The 24443-nt window shown below is 42.1% G+C and overlaps 1 protein-coding gene across 3 annotated transcripts in view; it reads left to right on the forward strand.

Annotated features, from left to right (window-relative positions):
* Window positions 1-3299: 3299 nt before the first annotated feature.
* The window catches only part of LOC115374399 (beta-galactoside alpha-2,6-sialyltransferase 2-like), a 68372-nt gene continuing 47228 nt past the window's right edge, over window positions 3300-24443 (forward strand). Inside the window, exon 1 of one of the 3 annotated variants that reach the window (XM_030073275.1) lies at window positions 3300-3474. The gene's annotated coding sequence lies outside the window, so the exon portion shown is untranslated. Of the gene's footprint in view, window positions 3475-3640; window positions 3897-24443 lie in introns of those variants that run through there. The other 2 variants (XM_030073283.1, XM_030073291.1) reach the window with 2 other exon arrangements.

Here is a 24443-nt window from a genome sequence, read left to right on the forward strand (position 1 = left end):
ATGATGATGTCTGTCTGACTTTTTTTGACATTTAGTTGAGTCTGAAAGGTCCAAACTTCAGTCGACCCACCGCAATTTGGCAAGTGGACCTTGAAAACACTCCCATGGAAAATGTTTCTGAGCTGCTTTTCTTGCAAAACCACGTCTTGTGTGCGATGCATAAAAGCACAAAAGGGTTTCAAGTGTTCAGACTGGACGTTTTATTTAATTAAGAAAGAAACTTGAAATGCATTTTGTAAATTAAACAAAGCCAGATTAACGCTCTTTTCGAGGCATTTTACGGCGATCAGTCAGGGGTTAGGATTTGCCTAAAAGTCCACATTTTCGACTGCAGCGAGGCACGATATCTCAGTCCAGACACATTCAAGCCGAAGCAAACCCACCGCTGACTTCAAAGATGATAAATAGTGAATGTGCACAGCATGACGGCTCCTCAGAACGGCGCGGCGAAGATATCGATCCCCATTGAATCATCTGCAGAAAACAAATTAGGATTCCTGCTGACAAATATCACCACGGCTGTGTCTTTTATTGGCATCGACAAGTTTGAATGTGAAATAAAAACGCTGCAAAAACAAGTACGACTACACGGAAAAGCCTCTGAAAGTTTGGAATGCAGGCACACGACCTTAAAGTTCACCTCAACTTCAACCTTCAAGTTCCTCCAGAAGCTGCTGACGGCTGGAGGAGCGGCTGCACTGGTGTTTTCCCAGTTGCATGTGTGTAAGTGAATGTGGAAAAAGAGATTGCACACTCAGCAAACTCTTCCTGGATGCATGATAGGTGAAAAAAACAAACAACAAAAAAAAAAAAATACAAATGGCAGGCATCAGCAGGGCCGGCTCTTAAAGGTTTTTTGGCAGTAATTCCTGCACTCAGCTGGGTGGGGAGGCAGTGGGGGAGGTGGGGGATAAGGAGCGCTGCCGTAACAGGCTTTTCATAATCACAATGACAAATGTGCAAACACGGTTACAGCGGACCATTGACAGAAATACCCCGCGGGCCTGAGGAGAGCATGCAACAACTGTCATTCAAACCCCCGAAAATCAGGGGCAAAGCGAGGAGATTCCTTCCCCAAAAAAAAAAAAAAAAAAATCCCAAGCCCTTTGAGGAACCTGACAACAGTCCTGACAAAACCATGACTGGCATGAAAGCGGTGAATATTACTGGTGCATATCATGAATATTTCACAGGAATTTCTCCTCCTGGACAAGGCCGGCCCATAAACAAAAGGGAAAACTGCAAAAGTCCTTTTATAAATGCATGATGAATTTGATTCTCCATGCAAAAAAAAAAAAAAAAAAAGTGTTTCCAATACAATTCAGAGCAGGTTTAGAGGTAGCCTATGTTTTAAAATGGACAAAATGTATTTGCAAAAGGTATTCATGTAAAATATGTGATAAAATAGATAAACTCTGGTTATACTTGCAGATAAGCAGCAAGAAGAAAATGGATTTTCAGTGTTTGAATGAAAAGCACTGGCATGTTTTTTCTTCTTACATAAATGCTGTTTCTGAAGTATGTGAAGGCTGATATTTTTTTTTCAATCTATTTATTTACAGTTTGGCACTGGAAGTGTTGAATGTCGGTATAAGGCAGGTAGCCAAGGTTATTTCCCTTTTCGTGCGGTTTCCAGGTTCATTCACGGCGACTCCTGTTCTCTCATGCCTCGTCTGGCAGCTTCACCCAAAAAACTTGTAGCTCTCTTCACTCCTGCGTTTTGTAGCCCAAGGCCAGCCAGAGCTCAATTCACACTTGCACTTATTAACCCGGGCCTCGCGCTCGACCCGGGTCGGCGTCGTCAGAGCGCACGCCGCGCAGTTTTGATTGGACAGCAAACACTCTGAAGCTTTGGCTCTGACCTCGATTTACACCGCAGGCTTCAATCCCGACTTCTTAGGGATATTCCTCCAAAAAAATCCAACAAGCCCTCCAACCCACACAACCACAGAGGTCGTTTGTTCTCCGCCTCTGAAATGACATCAATAGACCCTTTTCACAGCAGCCATTTTGACGTGAAATAGCAGGGTAAACACGGGCGTTACTGATTTTAATTAAGGATCCTCTCCATTTAGGTGTAACCATAAATACTGAAAGAAATCGAATATAACCATTGAATTTCTATGGGTATAAAAGAGCCATTCAAGTGAATCAGCATGCACAACACCATGGCTCTAAACAGAACTGATCCTGATTTAATTTCATCAGTAACACCTGTGTTTACCCTGCTATTTCATGTCAAAATGGCCCACAGGACTGTTTCCTGAGCATTAACCGCACAAAAATACTCGGTTAAGGTTAGGAAAAGGTTGTTGTTACGGTTAGGGAAAGGTTTGTCGGAGCGGTTAATGTTAGGAAAAGGTCATGGTTAAGTTTACGAAATTTTGACGTAGCCTCTAATTGCAGTTTGTCACAGTGTTGTTATTTACAGGACCACTAGAGGGCGCTTAACTTTAAAACATAACTATAATTTGTAAGGAGCTGCTGCACAATCGACCAATGGGGTTTCCAGAGGACAGTCAAAGGCATGTAAACCCAGGACTGGTGTAAAAATGGGTTTTAATAAATCATAAGAAGCTCAGAATATTTTTTTGAAAGATTCTGTCACAAAAACACAGTGAATATTTTAACTCCAGCAGCGATCAATAAAAAAAAAAAAACTTCACCACAGAAAATCTTGTATTGGTTAAAAAACAACATTAAAGTATAATGAGATCAATAGAAGTCACTGCAGAGTTTCACTGCAGCATATTAACACCTCCAGTTCTACCTGAGGACGGAAAAAAAAAAAAAACACATAATATGACAAGGCCACTATATAACTGACTATTGAGTCCTATACAGCCGCTCTAGAAACTATAGGGAGACAACGGAGATAATGCAGGGAGGTTAAAGCGCTGTGACATCCTACAATCTGAATGATGAGAGCCAGGGACACATTTTAAATAACCAAGAGAATATTATAGGAATATTTCACAAGTAAAAAAAAAAGAAGAAGAAGAAGATGGAATGCAATAAAGTGCCATAAGGACGTGATAAACTCAATGTTGAGCAAAAGAAACGCACTGTGTGGATATTATAGAATCTGTGCGGATATTATAGAAATATTATAGGGATCAGAAAGCCTAAAAAGTGACAGCACTGAGGCCCATAGGCGCACTGATTTACTATGGAAGTATCACAGGGGTATTTTAGGACTACTATGCGTGATTTGGGGCTACACCCCGCCCACCACCGCACACACACACACACACACACACACACACACACACACACACACACACACACACAATCACACACACATGCTCAGATAATACAGCGTGCTCCGTGCTGCTGAATGGCAGTATGCTCTCAAGTCCCTCCGGTCACCGATGCGCGTACACGGAGGATGTAACCACAGCGTGCCACTTCACCTCGGCCGGTCCGCCGGGGCGTCATGTAGAGCCGAGCGCGGAGAGCAACACGGGAAATCAGGTAAGGCACACCGGATCACCGGGACACGATCCGTGAATGAACGAGGGGGACGGGGACGGACGCACCACGCTGGCGGCGTGCACGCGGCGTGCGCGTAAAAGCCGCTGATTTCGCACCAAACTGCGCCCCTTTTTTTTTTTTGTTTTTTGTTTTTTGGTCGCTCCCATCCGGCTGCCTCGGCTCTCCGCTCGCATCGGGACTTTGGCAGGAATGTTTTGCGGGCTTCTCGCGGCGAAGGCTCGGGGTTTCCGTGCCCTGCGGGGATTTTGAAGTGGATACCGGTGCAGTGCGAAGACGGATGATGATGAGGATCATGATGATGATGAAGATGATATTGGTGCGCGTGCAGGAGACTCCATAGCCATCATCCCAGCCTTGAATTGTGTGTAAAATTCTCATAAGGAACCAAATGGGAGCCACTAGTGAGTTTCTAGTGCCCTTATTGTACTTTATTATAATTTCTGTCACTATAATGTTAGTAGTAGAGCTCGATACTGAGTTTATCTCCTATTTTATTATTTCTACTGGACATTTAAGTGCTTCTTTGGTGCACAACAGTAAGTTTAAGGTGGCTTTATTGTACTTTATGGTGTCTTTTCTCCACAGTAATCCTCCTATAGGGACTCATGCTTTGTCTGTGGTGACTTTGTTGGTGTGTTTTATCCCATCAGGCATCACTGCGGTGCCTCTACAATAACCCAGTTGGGGCTTTTCTGTTTGCCTGCCCAGTTATCTCCAGCAGGACGCCTGCAGCTGTCTCTTGTAAGGGATTGATTGTTGCATTTCGTCTGGCCGCAGCGCGTTCGCCTCAACCTGCGGCCACACAGCGTGCAGATATGACTCAAGCAGCGGCAAGCACAGAGCGTTGCATGCTGACGGCTGTTTGCCCTCTCATCTGGATATGAAAATGCAGACTGACATATTGATATTCTCCTGGAGGGCAAACTGTGGTGCTTATTGTGCATTATGGTGTTTTTTTTTTTTGCTCATATGGTTTCTATAATGTGCCAAAAGTGACTCATAAACTCATAAATTGCACAAACAGTCGCCGTCCTGTAAAACAAGTAGAATGGCATCCTGATAATAATTTTTATTGGCTTGCAGCAGGTTGTGGCTTGTGTCTCACTGTGTGTTCCTGCTGAACATCTACCTGTCTGTGTGTGTGTGTGTGTGTGTGTGTGGGTCTGTTCATCAGCTGAGCCGTGTGTGTATGGCTGGAAACCAGGTTGAAATGTTTGAATATGCCCGTTAACTTGCAGATAAGAACAAATTATGTGCCAATTTAACCGATTTAACTCCCCTGTATGAATGCCGAGCGCAGGTGCTGCTCATTACGGCTCATAAATCTGACATGCAGCCGCCGAGCTTCATGTGTGAAACATAACACGACCTGTGACATTTCAGTTTTAGCCCCGGGAAGGCCGAGCCGTGATCAATAATCGGCTTTTCTTGACTTTCAGAATCAAAACATCTCCCGTCTCGCAGGCCCGGCTCACTTTCTGCACGGAGCCAAGTTGAAATATTTTCAAAAGCATGCAAGGAAATAGCTCCTCCAAGTATATAAACCTCTTTTAACTTGACAGCTTGTTGACCTTCTGTTAGATTCCCAAACCTTGTGGCATTTCAACAAGGATTGATTTTTTTTTTCTCTCTCTTTTTTTTCTTTTATTTTTCCTCCCCGAGCCAGGCAACCCAAACTTCCCACGTTTTTTTTTTTTTTTTTTTAACTTTCAGAACTGCCTGCCGCTTTCTGTTTATCTGAAAAACAACAAAAAGAAGGAGGGGTAAGGGGGGGGGGGGGGTGCAAAAAAAAAAAAAAAAACCAGAAAGGAAAAAAAAATCTGTGAGGAGATGCCATTTAGGCGAGCCAGGCCCTGAGAATCCAGTGTTTTCCTGCCCACAAAGTTAACCAAGAGAGTCGCGCTCGCTGCCAACTTGGAACCGGAGAAAAGAGTTTGTCCCGTTGCTTGAATGTTGCCTGGATACCTGAGAATGACCAGCAGCAGAGAGGTGAACACACACTGCCTACAAATTAGCCGGCGCTCATTAACATTCACATTTCATGTTTGCAGGCCGAACCAGGTGACATGCAGTGTGTCCGCACGGCCGTCCCGCACTTTGCAGCTCACTCTCTCAGCCGGGGCAAAACAGGAGAGAGAAAAGCTTCGGCTCGATCCCTGCAAAAACAAAAAGTCTCATATTTGGTCCTAAAATCTTGTTTTTCTTCATACAAGTGAGAAAACTGAACATGGGATGAGATAATCCCACTTGTTTCCAGTGCAGTTTCACTTGTTTTTGTGTCTGGGAACAAGGAAGGATGAAAAACATGACACTTAATTCAAGAAAATCCTGGAACAAAGTTGATTAGTGTTGGAAACAAGTGGGATTATCTCATCCCACTGGCAGAGTTGTTGGAAGAAAAAAGACTGAAACACCGAAGTTGAGACTGAAAGACTCAAAAAATTGAGATTTGAATTGAGAACCAGTGAGGAAAAATGGTGGAAAATTAAATAAATAAGAGCTGAGGAAAACAATAAATTATATATTTTGGGTTGGTTTATAATCATTATGCATCAAAGGCGCTGAGGAAGAAGAGTCAAAGCTTCAGAAATCCACCAAAGTTTCACATCAGACGTGCCGTGTTCAGAGAGAAACCGTCATAAAATGATATTTATCACCTCATTTCTGTTATCTGGGAACAATGAAGCCTTTTTTTCTTTAATTAAGGTAGAAAAAAATGTTAAGTTGAAGGTCTATTTGCTGATTTCAGTGTAGCTCAGAGTGAGAGGAGCAACTTTTTCAAACACTGAGAATTTATTGTTGTGATAAATCAAATTTGCTGCTGCTGAGATTAAACAAAGTGGGATGAAGCCGTTGTATGAAGTCGGGCTGGGTTGTGATTTTTTGTGAACTTCTGCTACTGACTCCGGTGTAAAACCCGGGTCCCGCCGGACTCAGGGGTCAAAGGTCGCCACAGTTGTTGTTAATGGACTCCTGACACGTGTAACGGAGCTCTCTGATCTGCGGCCCGTCGTCACTCACGGCTTCGTGTGCGGCGACAGGAGAAAACAACAGTCGTCCTCTGAGAGTTCGCCTCAGTCCCACGGATCAGGTTAGCCTCATTACCTGAAGGCCTCGCCACAGAGCCGCGCGCTGCAAAACAAACCTCCCCACTAGCAACCTCAAACCCTGTTGTTTTTTTTTGTTTTTTTTTCTCCAAACCCATTCAAAAATCCACCACTGGGATGAGATAATCCCACTCGTTTCCAGCACTAATCAACTTTTTTCTTGACTCAAGTGTCATTTCCTTGATCCCACTGGCTGATCTGCCTTGTTTCAACACATTTAGACTTAAAAATCCTCAAACTGCACTGGAAACAAGTGGGATTATCTCATCCCAATAGCAGATTTTTTACCTTGTTGGAAGAAAAACAAGATTTTAACGCTTAATAAGAGCTGAAAGTACTGTTTTTTTGGGGGGGGTTTTTTGTAGCGCAGAGCCAAATTTAAAGGAATACTCCAAAATTTTACCCTGAGACAAGCTCTTTGACACCATTCTCACCTCTGTACGTCCAGTGGTTTGCTTCCTGTGGGTAGCATTTCCTGTTAGCTTAGCACAAAGACTTTAAGTCTATGGGAGTCGTTAGCCTGGCTCCAACTCCAAGACATGTATTTCAAATCCTCATGATCCGCTGTGTAAATAAGACAGCTTCAGAGATGCTGTGAGGTTTATTTATTTTATTTTTTTTCACTTTGACAGAGCCAGGCTGATGGGAGGGCGAGACCGGACAGGAGGCAAAGGGGCTGATGGGAAATGTAGTCTTAATACGGAGAAAGACGAGCACTAACAACAGCATCATTTTCATTTCTTCCCTATTTGTTTTTTTTTTTTTATTGACTCTTAACCACCCTTACCCCTCGGTTTGGCGCAGTGCACCTTTAAATCGACAGTCATATCGACGTTTTAAAATGCTACGCAGCGACTTTAGGACTGTAATCTGTGATTGCTCAAACACTCTGGCATTTAACTGCCTTTCTCTGCCAATTGATTTGTTGGAGCGAGGGCATGTTTATTGATCGAGGGCGTAACAGACCGAGCTGTTGATAGAGAGGCCGCAGAGTCAATAAGCGATTGCTAAACATTAGTTTTACGTGCACTTCATCGCTGCAAGAGGCAAAAACAGAGACACTGAGAGGGTGTTGAAACTCAGAGTGCACCAGGTTTCCAAAATGTGGAGTTTCTAGTCAATAAATACTAATCTATTACAGGTTTAGGAACTATAAAATGATATCAGGAAGGCGTTTGGCTCATGATTTCACAATTTGACACAGGTAGAAGCAAGGAAAGCCTGCAAATATCAACTTTATGCTACAATAATCGAAATTATGGCTGGGCGATATAGACAAAAATCAAATTCTGTGATGTTTTTGACCGAATACCTTGAAATTGATATTGCAGGGATGACTGTTTTGATGCTTTTGTAAGATATTTACATACAGGATTTCTGATAAACCTTTCGGAAAACTGCATCTCTTCACTGTAATGGACCTTTAAAATGAGAAAAAGACGACATTTATGCCATATCACCTTATTTTAATATCTAAAATCCCAGACAATTTCTAATCTTAAATCATGATGTTGATGTAATATCAACATATTACCCAGCGCTGATTGGAACTGCGAAAATGCGGATGGTTTACATGGAAAAAATAGGATTATGCACATGATTTATCAGTGAGTTACATCAAATTTTATGCCTATTCCACATGTTTTTGTCAGTTGAGTCTACACAGTCCACATTGCCCTCAACCCGCAGCAGGTTTGGTTATTGCAGCTGTGATTTTGTCTCTGTTTTTGCACGGGTTCGCATCGATTTAAGTGTAAACAGTACCTGGATTTTGAGTCAAGATGTCTCAAATAAAGTCAACTGTTTCACATGCAAGCCGATCTCTTCCGATGTCTGGATTAATAAACAGAAACATAGATTATTATGGACTTTGTTGGTCCTCAGTTCAAGGGAAATTCAGGTCAATGTAGCAGCAAAGGGAAGGATATGGTTTAAAAATACAAGAAAATTAAAAAAGATTGAATAAGATACGATAGCATGTTGCTGAAAATGTCCATGCAAACATGTCCAAAGTGGATAAAACCAGTTAAATTGTGGATTTGGGCGAGCGACAGCAAAACAAACAGGCCTCTCTGTGCACCGCCTGTGAAGCTGTGGACGGCCGCCGCTTCTGTTTCTGTTTCTGTTTCTGTTTCTGGTTCATATCGCGCGTCTGCAGAGGCTCGGCAGCTTTGTGGTGTTGTTTTGATCGGGGTCGGATGTTCTGCTGAGGCGTCAGGTTTAGCGAAATGAGCTGCAGCACTTAAGATGGAAAGGTGTGACACCGAGGGCTTAACGTGACAGACGGCCCCCGGGGCGGCGCCGAGGCTTTGTCACGTCTAATTTGTTGTTGTGGGGAACTCATCGCGAAGAAATGAGCTGCAGACGGCTCGTTTGACCCGACTCGTTGGGATTGCCGCCGCCGCCGCCGCCCACCCGTGGGCGCCGGATTAAACCATCATGCGCAATGAAACGGGGACCAGAGGACGCTGATTTACACACACACACACACACACACACACACACACACACACCAGTCTGCACAGTGGCACATATCCTCCTTCATATCTGTCGTGCATTAGAGCTGCTTTGTTGAATGTTAAAGAACCAAATGAGTGTAAAAATGACGTTCCCATAAAGTTAAACTGCATTTTAAACCATATTTAGGGGAAAATGTTCATCATAAATATGTTTCTAATCAATATCTATCTATCTATCTATCTATCTATCTATCTATCTATCTATCTATATATATATTATCATGTGAGGCGGCGTTTTAGCCAGTTTGGTTACTTTAGCCACCAAAACTACTTGGTTAAGGTTAGGGAAAGGTTAAGGTAAGACATAAAAAACACTTGGTTAAGGTTAGCAAAAGGTTAAGGTTAGACATAAAAACTACTTGGCTAAGGTTAGGGAAAGGTAAGGTTAGACATAAAAACTACTTGGTTAAGGTTAGGGAAAGGTTAAGGTTAGACATAAAAACTACTTAGTTAAGGTTAGACATAAAAACTACTTGGTTAAGGTTAGGGAAAGGTAAGGTTAGACATAAAAAAACACTTGGATAAGGTTAGGGAAAGGTAAGGTTAAACATAAAAAAACCTACGTATTAAGGTTAGGGAAAGGTTAAGGTTAGACATAAAAAAAGCACTTGGTTAAGGTCAGGGAAAGGTTAAGGTTAGACCTTAAAAACACTTGGTTAAGGTTAGACCTAAAAAACACTTGGTTAAGGTCAGGGAAAGGTTAAGGTTAGACCTAAAAAACACTTGGTTAAGTTTAGGGAAAGGTTAAGGTTAGACCTAAAAAAACACTTGGTTAAGGTTAGGGAAAGGTTAAGATTAGACCTAAAAAACACTTGGTTAAGGTTAGGGAAAGGTTAAGATTAGACCTAAAAAACACTTGGTTAAGGTTAGGGAAAGGTTAAGGTTAGACATAAAAAAACACTTGGTTAAGGTTAGGGAAAGGTTAAGGTTAGACATAAAAAAACACTTGGTTAAGGTTAGGGAAAGGTTAAGATTAGACCTAAAAAACACTTGGTTAAGGTTAGGGAAAGGTAAGGTTAGACCTAAAAAACACTTGGTTAAGGTTAGGGAAAGGTTAAGGTTAGACATAAAAAAACACTTGGTTAAGGTTAGGGAAAGGTTAAGGTTAGACATAAAAAAACACTTGGTTAAGGTTAGGGAAAGGTTAAGATTAGACCTAAAAAACACTTGGTTAAGGTTAGGGAAAGGTAAGGTTAGACATAAAAAACACTTGGTTAAGGTTAGGGAAAGGTTAAGATTAGACCTAAAAAACACTTGGTTAAGGTTAGGGAAAGGTTAAGGTTAGACATAAAAAAACACTTGGTTAAGGTTAGGGAAAGGTTAAGATTAGACCTAAAAAACACTTGGTTAAGGTTAGGGAAAGGTTAAGGTTAGACATAAAAAACACTTGGTTAAGGTAAGGGAAAGGTTAAGGTTAGACATAAAAAAACACTTGGTTAGGGTTAGGGAAAGGTTAAGGTTAGACATAAAAAACACTTAATTAAGGTTAGGGAAAGGTTAAGGTTAGACATAAAAAACACTTGGTTAAGGTTACGGAAAGGTTAAGGTTAGACAGAAAAATGACTTGGTTAAGGTTAGGGAAAGGTTAAGGTTAGACATAAAAAAAAACACTTGGTTAAGGTAAGGGAAAGGTTAAGGTTAGACATAAAAAAACACTTGGTTAAGGTTAGGGAAAGGTTAAGGTTAGACATCAAAAACACTTAATTAAGGTTAGGGAAAGGTTAAGGTTAGACATAAAAACTACTTGGTTAAGGTTAGGGAAAAGTTAAGGTTAGACATAAAAACTACTTGGTTAAGGTTAGGGAAAGGTTAAGGTTAGACATAAAAAACACTTGGTTAAGGTGAGGGAAAGGTTAAGGTTAGACATAAAAACACTTGGTTAAGGTTAGGGAAAAGTTAAGGTTATACATAAAAACTACTTGGTTAAGGTTAGGGAAAAGTTAAGGTTAGACATAAAAACACTTGGTTAAGGTGAGGGAAAGGTTAAGGTTAGACATAAAAACACTTGGTTAAGGTTAGGGAAAGGTTAAGGTTAGACATAAAAAACACTTGGTTAAGGTTAGGGAAAGGTTAAGGTTAGACATAAAAAAACACTTGGTTAAGGTGAGGGAAAGGTTAAGGTTAGACATAAAAACACTTGGTTAAGGTTATGGAAAGGTTAAGGTTAGACATAAAAACACTTGGTTAAGGTTAGGGAAAGGTTAAGGTTAGACATAAAAAACACTTGGTTAAGGTTAGGGAAAGGTTAAGGTTAGACATAAAAAAACACTTGGTTAAGGTGAGGGAAAGGTTAAGGTTAGACATAAAAACACTTGGTTAAGGTTAGGGAAAAGTTAAGGTTAGACATAAAAAACTTGGTTAAGGTTAGGGAAAGTTTAAGGTTAGACATAAAAAACACTTGGTTAAGGTTAGGGAAAGTTTAAGGTAAGACAAAAAACACTTGGTTAAGGTTAGGGAAAGGTTAAGGTTAGACATAAAAACACTTGGTTAAGGTAAGGGAAAAGTTTGGTTTAGACTTATAAAGCACTTGGTTACAGTAACGCAACGCAAAGTTTGCAACAAACAAACTGTCGGAGGAGGTGTTTACTGATGTTCTTATGATATTTTACAAACGCGACAAAATGCATTCCCTTCAAACCGTATTTGAGAATGCAGTTTAGTTTTAAAGGAATATTCCGACGTTTTGGGCAAAATCCCCTTTTTCCAACTCACCCAGAGTGAAAACGTTTGATACCATTTTCACCTTGTTTTGTGTTAGCTTAGCATAAAGACTTGAAGTCTATGGGAGTCGTTAGCCTGGCTCTGTCAAAGTGAAAAAATAAACCTCTGGAAGATAGAAAAGGGCTGTTTTCCCCAAAACGTGCACGTTGACGTTAATTAAAAATAGAATGAAACAAATCAATAAGATTACTTTGGAATATGAATAAATACGGATGCATCTGTTTCTAGAATCACCATCAAAACTTTTCCAAGCGAGGAAAAAGACGCCCCCTGCTGTTTGCGTTCAGATCTGACCATTAAAATGAATGGGACCGACGCTTTGCTCCACTTTTCCCCCCGTAGGGTTTCCACCTTGTTTTCCCTGTGGCTGTTGCCGGGCAGAACTGACATGCCCCTGGGAGACGCTGAAATGTGATTGGCTGGTGAAAAATTCAGTCACTGACGGAGTTTCCCAGTTTGCTCGGCTTCACGGGAAACGAACGGCCTTGTGCTGACTTGTTGGTCGGTGTTGCTCACCGAGGGAAGGAGCCCTTGAGCAAGGCATTGCCTGGAAAGAGTGGATGCAGGTTAACACAAGTACACATTTATACCCGTCAGTGAGTCATTTCTCACGTACAAGAGCCAAACTTTATCTGATTCCAGCTTCATTATAATGCAAAGACTGTCCTTTCTGTCTTTGTGTTGTAATAAAATTCATATTTTTTGAGTTTTTTGGCTGTTGGTCAAACTAAGGAAGACATTTGAGGACATTTGTGCTCTAAAGGTTAACACAAGTACACATGTAAACTGTACATGTATGATCAGGGGTGTGTTTTTATTCTGCCCGTCACGTCAGGAAGAGATTGGAGGGAGAAATGAAGGGCACAAGAAGGGAGAAGGGGGGGGTTGGAGGAGGAGGAGGGGGGGGAGGAAGAGGAGCAGGAGGAGGAGGAGAAGGAGGAGGAGGAGGAGGAGAAGGAGGAGAAGGAGGAAGACGGGTGTTTGTCAGCATTAAGAGCAAATTGGGAATATCAGTCTGGCGCTCTGCAGGGAAACTTCACACTCCTCCACATCAGTGTGTGTGTGTGTGTGTGCGTGTGTGTGTGTGTGTGTGTGTGTGTTGGTGAAACCTTCGCTTGTAGTTTTTATAATCATCAGTGAATTTTTAGTCATTTATCAAGTAAGAAAATCCAAACTTTGTCTGATTCCAGCTTCACTAAGATGCACTAAGACGTCTTTTCTGTGTTCGTATCGTAATAAAATTAATACTTTTATTTTTTTTTTGGCTGTTGGTCAAACTAAAGAAGACTTCTGAAGAATCACTTTGGGCTGTGATCACCTCCAATCAGACTGTGGCTTTATCTTTCACACTTTATACACTAAATGATTAATTACTTACTCGAAAAAAAATAATACACAGGTTATCCTTCTTATACCTAAAATGTCTCATAGTGCATAGAAGTCCATTTAATTCTTAAAAAAAAAAAAATAAAATAAAAAATGCTACTTTGGCTAATGGCTTTTTTGAAGTTTAAATGAAATTAGATTAAATTGAATTTTTATTGTAGATATTAAAAGTAATAGATATATTTTAACAGCAAAAAAGTACATTTTTGGACATTTTGCTGTACAAAAGAAAAAAAATAGTAAAATATACAACTGCATACAAAAAATGAAAGTATTTTACAACTATGAAAGAAAATAAAATATGTTTAAAAATGATGAACATATATGAAATTATTAAAACATATTTGGCATTTGTACTCTAAAAAGCTGTTTGTTTTTGAACTTTTTATCGTTTAAAATATTTTTTATATTTGTTATGAATTACTATTTTTCATATTTATTTTGTCGACAAGTCATTTTAAATTATTCTTTTTAAAGAAGAAATGGATTTCCTTTAGCGAGTTATGCTGTTTATTGATTATTTTAATTTGAAGAAGTTTTATGTTGCAGCTTGAGGAATGTGTTTGTGCATCATTCATTCAAAACGTGGACGTGCTCTTTGATGCTGTTTACTGAGTGTGTGTGTGTGTGTGTGTGTGTGTGTGTGTGTGTGTGTGTGTGCCAAGCTGCCAGGCGCTGAGCCATGCTGCGGCCTGCTGTGTGAGCAGCTGGTGTTTGGAGAGAGTGCCAGTGTCCAAAAAAGGCCAGGGACTGAAGATGTGCACTTCACACACACACACACACACACACACACACACACACACACACGCTTAGAAATAGTTTCTAACAGTTTACTTTTAGAGTCAGCCGTGTGTAGTGTCTGTGCTTGGGTAGCCAGCAAGTTAAAACGATCTGTGTGTGTGTGTGTGTGGTGAAAGAGATAAATGCACACAGATACTGAACACATACACACACACACACACACACACACACACACACACACACACAGCCTCTCTCCTCTCTTTCCCTTTGTCTCTCTCACGGTGGAGAAGTTGGCTGATGCAACGCAGATGTTTGACCTTTGACCTCGCTGTCCTACTTATTGGATGCTGTAATGGAGTGAAATAATAATCACCCCCCACCCACACACACACACACACACACACACACACACACACACACACACCGGCTCTACCTATTGGAGGAGATTTCCCTCCGCTCGCAGGTCGGTTCCCACGCAACGGCTTGTAATTTTCTCCGCCTCTGCAGGAGTTTCCCTCCAGCGTCTCCTCACTGTCGGCTTTTTTTTTCCCTCTTTGTCATTGTTTTTTGTTTTTTTTTTTCCTCCTTTAATTCAAGACTCTGGGTTCGTGCGAGCGGGGGCTTCCACTCTGCATCTGCGTTTCTGTGTCAAACTCCCCGGAGAGGACGAGAAGACTCACCTCTCCTAAACCCGCGGCGGCCTCTCTCGCCCCTCTCGCCCTCTCTCGCCCGGCGCCTTGTGCTGTTTTCCGGGTCGGAGGGAAACCTTGCAGAGTCTTGAGTCATGACGGCAAATGAATGAGAAGCAAACCACCTCGGTGTTTCTGTGTTGAGGTTTAGCGCAGCGGCAGATCTATAAAAGGATTCACAGAGCGGGCGGGAGATGATTCAACAGGAGCAAAGTGCAGCGAAACACACACACACACACACACACACACACACACACACACCTCCAGTGATGTGGCTTCACCTCCACCAATGACAATCTCTGTCAAAATGAGGCGAAACATGCAAGTGAATGATGTGTTTACCTGCTGAAACGGGACCAGACTGAGGAAACTTTGACTTTAGCTTCATTTTTCACATTTTATACACAAAATGATCGAATCAAGATGCTCTTTTGTTGAGTCTTAATTTGCAAATCATTCATTTATGTGCTAAATTAGTCCAGTCATTTTATGAAAAAACTTAGGACAAATTGCAAGAGAAGCAAACTCAACTGATTTTGTATCCTCAGTTTGTCCTGAGTGAGGGGAAAAAGTCCCAAGGAATCCCATTGGTGGAAAGTTTTGAAAATCACCTATTTATGACCACATATTACCAAAAAACACTGTTTTTAACACACAGGGGAAAGGGGTTCAACATTTTACTTTCAGATATCACTATAAAAATTCACAAGCTGATTACACACACAAAGACAAGAAAAAAAGTCAATTACAAGTTCTTTGAATTATTCTGTTTATATGTGACCGCAATTTTGGCCTAAAATTACTGGACTAAATAGGAGGAACCACGAGCGACCCAGGCCCTGTCGAACCCGCTGTACGTGGGAAACGCCCCGTAACTGGTGGAGATAATAATAATAATACGTCATTTTCTGAGATGAATTGTGAACCAAAAACTCACCAATCAGTGATTTTTTTTTTTTTTTTTTTTTTTTTTTTTTTGGCTGGGATGAAAACCTGCAGCCTCTCGGCCCTGCGTGGCACATGTTTGGACGCCCCTGCTTTAAAGAGGAACTCATCCTCCAGCCCAAGTCTCTGTGAATCCTGACCCCTAGTGGTGGAAAGTAGGGTGCAAGCTTTTTGGCGGCAGGTGATGTCACCACTTGCCCTCCATCGCCGCCTTTTTATTATCGCACCATTGTCTTTGAGCCAGTTTGATGCCGTTTCTCTAAACACGATTAACCATGTTTGTTTTTGTTTTTTTTTCTGCTTCGTATGAAATGACTTTTCCTCATTTAATGGGGATGAATGGATAAACATAAAATGAATAGCTTCAGGGCTCTCTCCAAACATAACCACATCTGTAAGTGACATAACACACCTGCAGGAACATAACCACACCTGTACCAATATAATCACACCTGTAGCAGTGCCAGAACCACTGAGAGGTAATTAGAGGGAAAAACCATCCCACAGGAATGCCACCGCAGTGAGATATGTTCAGATTTACCAACATCTTTTATGTTTGGAGCTCCACAAAATTTTTATAATTAAAATTGTTACCAAAGTTTATGTGTCAGGTACTTTATGTTTCTTTGTTGACGACCTAAATAGCCCTTTAAATAAAACATAACCCCCCACCCCCACCCCCACTTATACATCCAGTATTCCTATTACGCCACTATGGAAAAATATGCAAATCACCATAAAATGTCACTGATTGACCTAAAATTGGAAAGAAATATTAATTTTTGGTGTGTTAATGGCTTTATATTATTTCTAAGTACAGATTTTTGTTATTTATAACCGATGCGTACAAAGTGAGTACAGGACATTGAAAACATATCATCATGTGAATTTCATGTTTACCCAGTAGTACCCATTAAATTAGGAAAACTCCTTAAATATGAAGCAAAAATTTAGAGATGTTAAACATTGAATGGGGTCAAATTGAGCCCAAACATAAGAGGAGGGTTAAGTGTTTTGTGAATACGGGCCCTGGTCTTTTTACAGCCGATTATCAGGACCTGAATCAGCAGTACAACAATTATCTTGCAGATAAACGAGGGTTTACAAGAGTTTTTCACAGCATGAAACAATCCCAACAACAGTGAACTCACAAATTAAATCTAATCACTTATCTCCGGTTTATATTCCCAAATGTGACAGCAGCATGTTAGGGCCACTGTAGGGAGATTACACAGCTAGGGGGCGTAATATTCAGAGAAAAAAAACGGTGATTTTTTTTTTTTTTTTTAATTAAAGTGGTTAATTTATGAGGAAAAAACTAGCAAATTCTGAGATTATAAAGTCGAGAAAAAAAAACTTGGAAATCTAGTTTGCTCTCCTCCAGTGGGATTCAGTCTGAAGGAAATCCTGCTGGTTTGAGTCCAGAATCCCAATCTCCTCCTGTTGATCATTATTTAGAGACGTTAGACATTGAATGACAATTGAATTGACCCCAAACATGATAGGAGGGTTAACTGCCTCGTAGTGAAACCTCAGTTTTTCCAGTTTGTTTGTGATATATTTCATTACGTCCTCATTTTGGCAAACGCCGTCGATTTATTGTAGGACGTTATCTTCTGCCCTGAGAGTGAGCAGAGCCTGAATGTGGTGCTCGTGGTGCTCACACTAGCATGCTCATGCTTGGCGTGACACATCGGGGGTGACATCCCCTGGCAGCAAAGACCGGGTGCACCCACTTTTCACCTTCACGCTGACGGGACACGGTGCAGCTCCCGTGTAATTTGTCGGATGTTGTAAATTTCATTTTTTATTGTCGCTGTGCAGCCAAACCCATGAGGACGACGCCAACCTGATTCATGATTTCCACTGAAGGGAACTCCAAAACAATTCTCATTTGCACGCAACCAAATGCCTCATGTAACCTCGACTTGATTTAAAAAAAAAAAAAAAAAAAAAAAAGGGAAGGGTTGGATTACCCGGCCCGAACCCCAATCTGAACGCTCAGGAAAAGTCTCTCTTTTTATCAGTTTGAAACACCCATTTTTCAGATTTTTAACACTGCAAAAAGTCCAAATCTTACCAAGATTATTTGTCTTATTTCAAGTAAAAATGTCTTATGGAACAAGCAAATTTTTACTTGTGACACAAGTGAACAAGTAAAAATTTGCTTGTTCCATTGGCAAAATTTGTTTCTTGTTTCAAGCTAATTTTCACTTTTTTAAAGTAAATTTTCACTTGAAACAAGTGAAAATTGTCTAAAGACAAGTAATTTCTGAGCTGATCATGTCTTATTTTAAGTGTAATGAGATATTTTGACTAGAAATAAGACATTTTTACTTGAAATAAGACAAATAATCTTGGTAAGAGTTTGATTTTTTGCAGTGAAGAGCCTGTCAGAGAGGCCAGGCTTCACACAGATTTGAGTTTGGGGTTTAGTTGCTGTTAAAACTGAGGATGTGGATCCAGACAGATTCTTAAAACTGTGGATCTGGATCTGGTCCATCCCTCGTTGCAGACTGGTTGGTCTTGATTTGTTGCCCACTCTGCTCGGTTGTTAAATTCAGCAGAAACGGGGAGTGGCAGACGACAGAAATCAAGCACGAGCTGTCAGGAGGTTTAGAAATCACTCGATTGGGTTCGATGTGAAGCAGCAGAGTTTTTTTATCAACTGACTTTTCCAATGGAAATACAAAGTCTGTAAGGCTCGTTTCGTTTAAGGTAAGACTTTTCGGAACGAAATTCTCTCTCCCGTGTCGTGGTTTGCCATGCATGTGCTTGGTGTTTTCTTAGTTGTCTGTCGGAGGTAGCGGTTCATGATCCGGCTGATTTCGGCGTTTAAAGAGGAAGCCACAATGCAAATGATGTCAGTCAGTCCTACAGATCAGGTTCAATCAGTTCTGCCTGCAGTCTGAACAAGGTCTATAATCTCACATCTATGGAAATGAATACACACACTCAGCGGCCACTTTATCAGCTCCACCTGCACAGTCTAATCTAATCTAATCTAATCCAGCTGTTGTGCCATAAAGTTTCCTTTCCTGCTGGCTTTAATGCTCAGCTTGTCTTGTTGTCACGGTAACAGAGGTGTTCATTCACTTCTGTGTTTGGCATTGAGCTCATAGTTAGTGCTGCTGTTGGACTGGACTGCACTTTACTGACAGCTGTTTCCACTATTCTGTCCCCATCATTTTATATAAATAGGGAGGACAAAAAATTAGAAACACCTCTCAGTATAATGTAGTCCAGTAGCAGACTTCTGCAAACTACAACCTCAGTAATAAACACAGAATTAAAATGACACATTCTCCACAATGTCAACACAAACTGAACATTATAAACTTTGTTTAAAGGTGGAATTCAAGGCAGAGCTGCTGAGCTGAACTGCAGCAGACGGGACAGGTGGAGCTGATAAAGTGACACTGAGTGTGTATATTTATTGATCAAATTCTGATGTGCACACATCAGAAGAAAAAGAACCTCTTCTCCTCTCAGAATTATGATAGAAAAGTCAAAATTATGACTTTTTTCTGAGATAAATCTCAGAAGTCAGTTTATTTATGTGTTTATTGATGTATTTACTGTTGGGTTGGCCCAAATCCTCTTCCTTATAATTGCACTTCATGTGTGATTCTTGAAATAATGTCCTCCTTCCTTCTCTGAGCAAAATTTAACTGGCAGAACTTATAATAAAATATGAAATAACAGCATCTAGCCAACAAAGTACAGTAAAGAGACTTATTGAGTAAAAAGCAGCGATCAGGGAGCCTCAGCTGAGGGAGAGACAATTGATTTTACTGATGGGGCCAAATTTAGTCGTGTTTTTGGAGTGTGGGAGGAAACCGGAGCGCCCGGAGGAAACCCACGCAGACACGGGGAGAACCACGAAAACTCCACACAGAGAGGGCGGGGCCGCGAGCCCAAGCCCCGCCCCCTCGCTGTGAGGCCGCAGTGTTTCACCAGCAGCCACCGTGCCGCCCGAGGTGCACTCTTAAAAAGGACGTGGAGCTTTTCAGGACGTCCCGGCTCCCAGGCCGGGCCGTGTGGAGCGCTGGAAAATAAACTGCTGACGTCCTTTTTAAGAGCGCACATTCATCTTGAAAAAAAAATCTAATCTGCCAATCATGATGAGACCTTTTGTGTGTGTGTGTGTGTGTGTGTGTGTGTGTGTGTGTGTGTGTGGTGTTAGAGTGTGTAGGATTTAAGGGGTGTGGAGATTGAGAGGAGTGAAGGGTTGTGGTGGTGGTGATGGTGTGTGTGTGTGTGTGTGTGTGTGTGTGTGTGTGTGTGTTAAAATGGGAAAGGATGCTGAAGGTGAAGTTGGTTGGGATCCTTTCCTCAGTTTAGGACAAAAGGTCTCATCATGAAGAGATTTTGTTTTCAAGATGAATGAAAAAAAAAAAATAAAAAAATTATGACGGGCCTGAGAAGTCCTCCTTCTACTCCGCTCTCTTCTTCTTCTTCTCCTCTCTTCTGCGGGCCTTCTCCTGCTGCTCTGCTCGCCACTCTTCCTCTCTCCTCTGTCTCTCCTCTTCCTTCCTCAGCAGCTTCTTCCTCTTCCTCTGCTGCCGCTCAGCCACCTCCGGGCAGCCGTCCACTGCAGGAGAAAAGGGACAGGTGGACGGGTGGACAGGTGGACAGGTGGACAGGTGAGTGTGGAGTGTGAAGGAGCTGCAGCGGCTCTGAAGGAGGCCACGCTGCCGTCACTCCTCCTGCTGAGTGAGCGACCTGACTTACCTTCACAGCTGCAGCAGACGCCGTGCTCCTTCTGCAGAGACCTGGAGATCTTCTTCAGGTTTCCTTCTTTCTCCTGCCTGAAGGTCCAGGCCTGGAGCTTCGCCCTGAAGCCGAGCTTCAGCTCCTCCTCTGCTGCCGTGGACGCTGCCTCTTCCTCCTTTTCTCGGGCCTCTCTCTCTCTTTTCTCTCTCTCTCTTTTCTCTCTCTCTCTGGCCTTCTCCAGCTGCTGAGCTCTCCACTCCTCCTCTCTCTTCTGTCTCTCCTCCTCCTTTCTCAGCAGCTTCTTTCTTTTCCACTGCTGCCGCTCAGCGAACTTCAGCCCTTCTGTAAAAAACACAACATTATTTTAAGTTGACGGTGCAAAAGGTGCTCAAACAATATTGCATGAATGTCCCTGAGCTGTTTAAGTTATATTCAATTATAAATAATTTTAAAAAAGAAATAAAGGTTAAATTTAAATGAATTGGAGACTGACTATATTATTGTTAATGGTTTCACACACCACTTTGAAAAAATACAACAATGTGTGTGTGAAGCTCCACATCCCTGAGGGGGATACAACTCCTAACCTGACTCACCTTCACAGCTGCAGCAGTTGTGCTCCTGCCTCAGAGTCCTGGAGATCCTCTTCAGGTTGCGGTCTTTCTGCTTCCTGAAGTTCCAGGCCTGGAGCTTCTCCCAGAAGCCGAGCTTCAGCTCCACTTCTGCCTCTGGGACTCCTGCTGCCTCTTCCTCCTCCTCCTCCTTTTCTTGGGCCTCTCTCTCTTCGGCCTCTCTCTCTCTTTTCTCCCTCTCACAGGCCTCTCTCTCTCTGGCCGCCTCCTCCTCCCTCCTCTCTCTCTCTTTTCGGAGCTCTTCCTCCCTCCTCTTCCTCTCCTGGGCCTTTTTAAATTCAGGAGGAGGCTCGATCATCCACTCCCTCCTTTTCTTCAGGTTGACCCTGAACAGCTCTCTTTGGCGGCTGAATCTGCCCTTGGAGAGCTGGGGGTCAACAGGGATGAAGGTCTGTTTGGGAGCTTCCTTCTCCTGCTCCTGAGAGGTGAAGGAGCTTTGGAGCTCCTCAGGAGTTCGTTGTTGCTCCTTGGTATTTTGACGCTGCTCCCTCAGCGTTTTCTCAGCTCTGGTGGAGCTGAAGGTTAAAGGTCAAGAGTCATACATCAACAGCTGTCCAAACATCACAAACTACAGCAACAACATAATTAGAGCAAAAGAACAAATATAATGTAGCACCATACATGTCAGACATGACACAGCAGTTTGTTAGTGGCTCAGTCTGATTGGACAAGAGGCGCTCAGTGAGTGCTGATATACAGAATAACAGCACGCTGCTGTTTTACTGTTATTATCACTAAATGAGTAAATCATAATGTGTTGTGTCTTATTTCCATTATTTGATGGAAGCTGTTTGTGGAAGTGTTGTATAAAAGCAGCATCACAGGAGAGCGAGCGCTGTCACTCTGAACATCAAACCTGTCAAACCAAATCTAAGCGTCTGAAACCTGGATCAACGTCACGTTTCCTGTGTTTATTTTAATTAACCCTTTGCAACCTGAGCAAACTGGCTTGATTTCTTCCAAAAAATGGAAACAAAAGCAGAGAGCAGCTGAGCAAGATGTGACCCGAGAGAGAGAGTCAGAAAGTCCCTTAGAAAGTTGTGTAGACAGCAGGGAAAATGTCCATACCTGGTGTGAATGTGGGTGATGGGAGCCTGGTGGAGGCTCTGTGGAGCCGGACGGAGCTGTGAGGAGCCCGTCCTCCTCTGGTTGTTGACCTGCTTCAGTGACATGCTTACTGTAGGCGATCACTTTGGAAATGAAAGTCCGGACACACGCGCAGGTCCAGGTGTCTGCTGTGTGTCGCCGACGTCACAGAGGAGCTTTGTGACGGCGTTCCGATGCTCCTCTGTGACGGGAATTCTGGAATTCTGGACCGAATCAGAATCGAACCTTCTGAGACCTCAAAGGAGGAAACTTTTCAAAAATATTTTAATGGAATAATATATATAACATATATACGTCATATGTATGCAATGGTGCTTTCACAGCTTTAAAATATTTTTTTAAATATCAGTGGGTCTAATTCTCCAAATTTTAATGGCTGCCTTGAATTTTAGATTGAAATATTTCTCGCAAATTTCCAATTTCTTCCAAATTTTCCCCTTGATGCACAGAAACATGTTTCGTTGTTGTTGTTTTTTTTAAATCACAAAAGAACAAATGTACTCTTCCATGTGGCAGTCTGTTTGTGTTCTCTCATCTCTCTGGCCTTAAATAAAGGTTGAAGGAAGCTGAAAAGTCGATTGTCAGTATTTAGGTTTGATCTGCTCAAACTTCACCTTCGATCCTGCTGGACTGACACATTTTAGCAGATAATGTGGAAAATCATAACTTCATAGTTACAGGTTATATAGTTTTTATGGAATTTTGCATATGTTTGGATGCTTATGTTTGCAGTTTACATATGCATATACACTCATTGACCACTGTATTAGGTCGACCTGCACAATCTAATCTAATCTAATCCAGCTGTTGTGCCATAAAGTCTCCTCTCCTGCTGCCTTTAATGCTCAGCTTGTCTTGTTGTCACGGTAACAGAGGTGTTCATTCACTTCTATGTTTGGCATTGAGCTCATAGTGCTGCTGTTGGCCTGTACTGCACTTTACTGACAGCTGTTTCCACTATTCTGTCCCACCTCATGTATATTAAATGGGAAGGACAAAATATTGGAAACACCTGTCAATATAATGTAGTCCGGTAGCAGACCTCTGCAAACTACAACCTCAGTAATAAACACAGAATTAAATTTACACATTCTCCAACAAAAACTGAACATTATAAACTTCATTAAAAGGCAGACTTTAAGGCAGAGCTGCTGGCCTGACTGGACAGGTGGCCACTGAGTGTGTCCATGCTGACTTAGTTATTTTACAAGGGGTATTTTTGCTCACTTATTTGATGCTTCTACTTCTTTAACTGCTCATCTTCCAGGATCTGGATTCAAATGTGGTTCCAGCTAGAACTTCCTACAGATATAGATCCAGTGTGTCATTATTGTAAACACACTGCGGGCTTTGTTTGGGTCATGTTTTGGAGTTGTGCTGCGGATGGTTTGGGGCTTTCACACTTTCTTTGAGTCTATATTTGACCCTTTTTTTTCTCTCCTCTCTTTGCCCTTTGAAGATTAATTTAAGCTATCCCATTTTAGATAAGTGCTGTGTATAAATAAAGTCCACAAATGCCAAGACTGTGAGCGAGTAGGAGAAGGAGGAGAAGAAGAAGAAGGAGTCGGAGAAGAGGGAGCAGCAGGATGTTCAGAGCAGCCAAACAGCACGGCAGCTGATTTCTCTGATAAACACACGCGGCACAAACCAGAGAAGAAGAGACTAATCAGTGCAATCAGCTGCTGCGATGTCTGGCTGGAGCAGAAACGCCGCAGACGGCTGAGTCACCGCGGCACAGGCTTGAAAACAACGGCTGCTTTTTTTTTTTTTCTTTCTCTTCCTTTTCAATCTGGAACAGTTCTTTCCAAACAATAGAAAATAATAGAAGTTTTCTGGTGTTCCCGTCCAAGGCCGGCGTGCGCGGCGGCGCGCGGCGACCCCCGCGGCAGATAGGATGGATTGTTTCCGTTTAACCTTGGTGTGTCGTCCCGTGCAAAAACGCGCCGCCGCACCGGCTCGCTGTCAGAGATGAAAGGAGCTTTTGAAGGCGGCTTCTTTTGTTAGGCTAAAAGCGCTGCGAGCGTGTGTGTGTGTGTGTGTGTGTGTGTGTGTGTGTGTGTGTGTGTAGAGCAGTGAGAGAACACAGTGGCTCGACACACACAGGTTGTGTTTGCGGGCCCTGAAGCCGTCACACATGCCAACACTTGGCCACCGTGATTCAACTAAACCTTTCTCTCTCTGCTTTCTCGGGGTGATTTTTTATTTATTTTTTATTTTTTTAACGTCCACAAACGCCTCATACCTGCTTCCTGTAATCTTCTTTTTGACGCCCGAGGGCCCTTCAGGGTCCCCGTGCATTACTGAACAACATTTAATCTCCTCTTCCTATTTGAAGTCACTTGCAGTCACTGTACATGCAGGATGTCAGGACTGAAGCAAATGCTG

The sequence above is a fragment of the Myripristis murdjan genome, chromosome 2 (assembly GCF_902150065.1).
Source record: "Myripristis murdjan chromosome 2, fMyrMur1.1, whole genome shotgun sequence".
Classification (NCBI taxonomy): Eukaryota; Metazoa; Chordata; class Actinopteri; order Holocentriformes; family Holocentridae; genus Myripristis; species Myripristis murdjan.